The sequence below is a fragment of the Mesoplodon mirus genome (genome assembly GCF_964341445.2).
Source record: "Mesoplodon mirus genome assembly, chromosome: 18".
NCBI lineage: Eukaryota > Metazoa > Chordata > Mammalia > Artiodactyla > Ziphiidae > Mesoplodon > Mesoplodon mirus.
Genome location: NC_138994.1, coordinates 41,013,966 through 41,018,360, shown reverse-complemented (window position 1 = coordinate 41,018,360; position 4,395 = coordinate 41,013,966).

Genomic DNA, 4,395 nt, shown 5'->3' with positions numbered 1-4,395 from the left:
CTGGCCGGAGAGAGGGCCGAACTGGACGTGAGGCCGAGCGAACTGGCCTGAGCGAGCGAGCGAGGGAGGAAAGGAAGGAGGGAGGAAAGAAGAGAGGGAGGGACGCGGAGGGAGGGTCCTGCGCTCTGAAGGCCCGGGCCTGGCGCCGCGCCCGCCCGCCCACCCCGCCCGGAGACCGCCGAGAGAGGGCAGCAGCCGACCGCGGCATCTCCGCCCCACAGTCCGTCGAGCCCGCCTGCGACCGAACTTCTTTTGCGTTTGGAACAAAACAAGTGGTACGCACGACGCACGTCGAAGTCACCCCGGGAGGCGAGGTTTTTCCAGAGTGCCAAGCAGAGGCCGCAGCGCGCCTCCACCCACCTGGGGGCTCCGGGGGCAGCCCAACGAGGAGAAGGGGGGCGGAGGGCGAGAGCTCGCGTTCCCCCGTGGGGTGGAGCTGGGGGTGAGCGGAAGGGACCCAGATTTCTGCGAGAGGCCCGGGGACACCGGCGGCGAGCTGGGAGGGAGAGCGCGCGGCGGGAAGCCGGGTTCCCAGACCCCAGGGCGCTCCGCATTCCGTTAGGCTCCCAAGTTTCCACCCAGTTCCTCCCGCGCAGGGGAGCCGTCCCGGCCCCAGCACAGCTTGGCATCGACACCAGCGGCTCCGGAGAGAAGGCGCAGAGCGGGGTAGAGCGGAGAGGAAAGAACGGCCGGAGAGAACTGCTGGGGCCGGCGCCTCCTGCCCACCGCGCGCGCGTCCCCAGGCAGCCCTGCGGGCCGGGACAGGGACAGGGGCCCAGGAGCCTGGATGGAGGGGAGCCAGTGTCCGGTGGGCAGGAGAGGTGGAGGAATGGGTTGGGTCCCAGGAGAAGCGCAGCCGGACGGAGCCGGCAGGACATCTTCTCTCCGCCACGGTGTGGTCCTAGCCACACATTTTGCAGACCTTAGGGACTGAGACCCGCCGACCTGTGGGAGGATTTGCACGTCTGCGAAGATGAGCTGCGTTTGGGGGGCTACTTCAGGACAGAATCTTGGTCCAGAGACATCGTTTCAATAACTCGGTTTTTAAAATACCCAATCGCAAACCTCTCCGTTCCTCCCCTTAAGCAACACGTTCAGTGAAACTCTGGAATGTGCAGGAGGAAATAAGCACGATTTTCTGATGTCTCCCAGAAGGTTTAAATTAAATCCAGTGACTCCTAATGCCGAGGGCAGGGGGTGGGGTGCGGGGGGGCACGGGGTCCTGTACCCCGGAGATGTCCACCGCAGGGACTGCTTTGCCAGTGAGTCCAGCGAGGCGAAAAGTGCTCCGCCCCTGCCCCATACCCGGACACCAGCACCCGCGTCCCCGGCGGTTTATAGACCACCAGGCACTCCGCAATGGGTCCGTACAAGCCCTGTAGGAAGGACGCGAGACAGGCGGTGGTCTACCCGTGATCGGGGACCGTGCCAGCCCGCGCGTTCTGTCACCGTCTACGGAAGATGCCCACGTTCCTCCTCCATCTCCTCCACTTTCCCTGCCAAAAGCACTTACAGCCCAAAGGGATAGCTGTCCCCGATCCTCGGAGATCCTCAGAGTGGCCTCGGGCACAAACCGCGTGCGTCCGCTCGGCGGCTGGCGTCCGGAAAGACAGCTGCTCTGCGGGGCTGCGTGCGCCGAGCGAGGGGCTGGAGGGAGGCTCCCGGCGTTCCCCTTTAACGGGAACAACGCCCTGTCTGCGTCGCTGCAGTAGGGTGTGTCCCCGGGTCAGCGTGTGCAGGGGGGCGGGACTCGGGGAGGGGAGAGGGCAGTGAGGAGGGAGGCAGGGCAGGAGCCAGTTCCTCGGCCTTCACTGCGCCCCAGGAGAAAGTCGATGACTGCAAAACAGCGGTGACTTGTCCTCGAAACTAGAAGGCAGCGAGCTTTCTCACCTCCGCTTCCCTGGCTCCGCGGAGTTCACGGAGACCAAGAGTTGACCGATATACTGGCCCCTCTGCCCACGTGGGAAAGCCCGCCAGAGGTCGCCTCCGTGGGTGACCAGCGCGGGGCTCTGGGGCGCACGCAGTCGGACCGCGCCCGCGCGGAGAGCCAGCCTGGATGCCCCTGCCACGGGTAGGGGGAGATGGCACTTAAGCGCTGGCAGACCTCCCTCCTCTCGGGTCCTGGCGTCCCTGGCCTGCACTACAGTCCTAGCGGGGCGCACCCACGCCAAGCCCGCCTGCGCGATCAGGTCTGCGCCCAGGCCGTGCGCCGGGTGCCTCGGATTCCCGGGACCGATCTAGCGGGCCTGCTCGGGTGAGGGTTGGGGGAGGAGGGATAGGCCTGCCCACTGCAGGACAGCGCGCCCTGGGGTCGCTGGGGAAATCCAGACCACAACCCGGAACGCTCCAGGCGAGTTTGCCTGGCTTGGCGCCCGGCCTCGGCTCGCGTCCCCAGACACAGGGTGGGGAGTTGGCCATTTGAGGTGGGGGAAGAGCAGCCAGGGAAATCAGCTGATTCATAGCCGCCTGAACGGGGTCCGCCCAGCGTCACGGGGAGAGAGGATAGCCCTTCCGGGCGCACGATAGGCGCGCCCCAGTAAGACGCTCTGGGGGTCCAGCCTTGAGGCAGGAACCCGGAGCCGGAAGGTGGGTATTAAACGTCTGCCGGCTAATGCAGCAGGTCCTACACAGGACACCTCCACCTGCCAGCGTTTGTGTCACAAAACATCATCGCTCTGAACGAGTCAAATACTCCCATGCTACTTATTTTACTGTATGAAAGTAGCTGCTATTGTAGCTAATTGTACATTCTTCAAGTAAAAATAATTTGAAAAAAATCTTCCAACAATGGGCTTTCAAAAATCCTTAGATCAAAAAGAAGACTTCTTGTAAAATTTTCGCTCAGTGCCCATGACACCTCTGTGAGAGGTGGTGTGGTCCAATGGTTAGGCACGTTGACACTGGGCTTAGACGAACCCGATTACCCTGCTTACTCAGGGTTGTGGATTTGGGCAGTTAGCTGAAGTTTGGGGTGCTTCGGTTTTCTCATCTGGAAACAGGACTGAGAATGGCCATTTTAAAGGGTTATGGTGTTGATTAAAAGAGTGTGTGAAGCACTTAGCATAGCGTCTGGAAAAAAATAAAGGATCAGTACCCAGTAAATTGTCACTATTATTATTATTATTTCACATTTAATCCTCACAACAACCTTTTAAGGAAAGCCTGACCCCCTAAACTAAAATTGCTTATCAATCCCATAGACTGAAAGCACATATGTAGGTAAAAGGACTACCTTCTACCTACCAATGGGAGTGACCTCTCGCCTCCTGGGTCATGGTCTAGGCCGGGTTTGCCCTGGGAATTATTGCCCCCCTTCATATGCCATTCAGACATTTTTATTTATCTAACCAATGTTCACATGATCACCATGTACCCGGGACTATTCTAAGCACTTTATAAATATTAGCATATTTAACTCAGGAGTTTCTTTCCCTTCCTTTCTTTTTTTCCAACTAAACTTTTAAATGAAGTATATACATCTAGAAAAGTGCACACGTGGTCAGATATAGCTCATTTCTTCCTTTCTTTTGAACCCAGTGTTTTAATCAATAACCAGGTCACACCACACTGCGGGACACCTGAACCCACCTGTCCCTGGCGGTCACCTCACTGCCCCTCGCCTGCGTCCTGCCTACTCAGCCCCGAGGGGTGGAAGACAGGATACCACCCAGTGTGGCTGGTGTCACCAGCTCGGCCACACCCAGAGCCCAGCCAGGGCTCCGCTACAGGTGGAGCAGGGGTTAGGTTTCTCCCTAACCTGCTTACCAATCCAAGGCCACCTGCCAGCTGTGTGTGCAGAGCTGTTTCCCATCAGGGAAGGAGCATCTGGTCCCCTTTCTCTCTTCCACTCTGGGTACACTGAGGTTTCTAGATGCTCCCAGAGGGTCCTTCTCGCCTCCCCAGCCAGGGTATATATCCAGCTCTTAACCAAGGATTTTAGAAATCCTCTGACTCTCCGGTGAATTCCAACACACACGTGCCATCTCCCCTGCAACCCTTTCCATTTGTGGTTGGCAGGGCGTGGGGCTGGGCAGCTCTCTGTAAAGCATACGCACACACCATCCAGAGGCATAGTTTGCCAAGACAACTCACCAGGCCAAACAGTGTAACCCCTTCCTCCCTGCAGCTTTCTTTGCAGTCAAACGTGACGGAAGCCCAGGCAAGGCCCCCCCGGAACAGGGCAGTGGAGAGACCGGCAGCTGGCAGATCTAGCCCCGCTGCTTCCAGCCAGGCTCCTCGAGATGTGCCCTGGTGGTGCTCCCTGTAACTGAAGCCAGACCAGGCGTCCATCCAGTTTATTCAGGGGCTGGTCCAATGCTGGGATATGTCACGGTGGCCTGAGAGCCTCTCAGCCTCTACTATTTAAAGAGACAGCGCCCAGCTTTGCGTATTTGA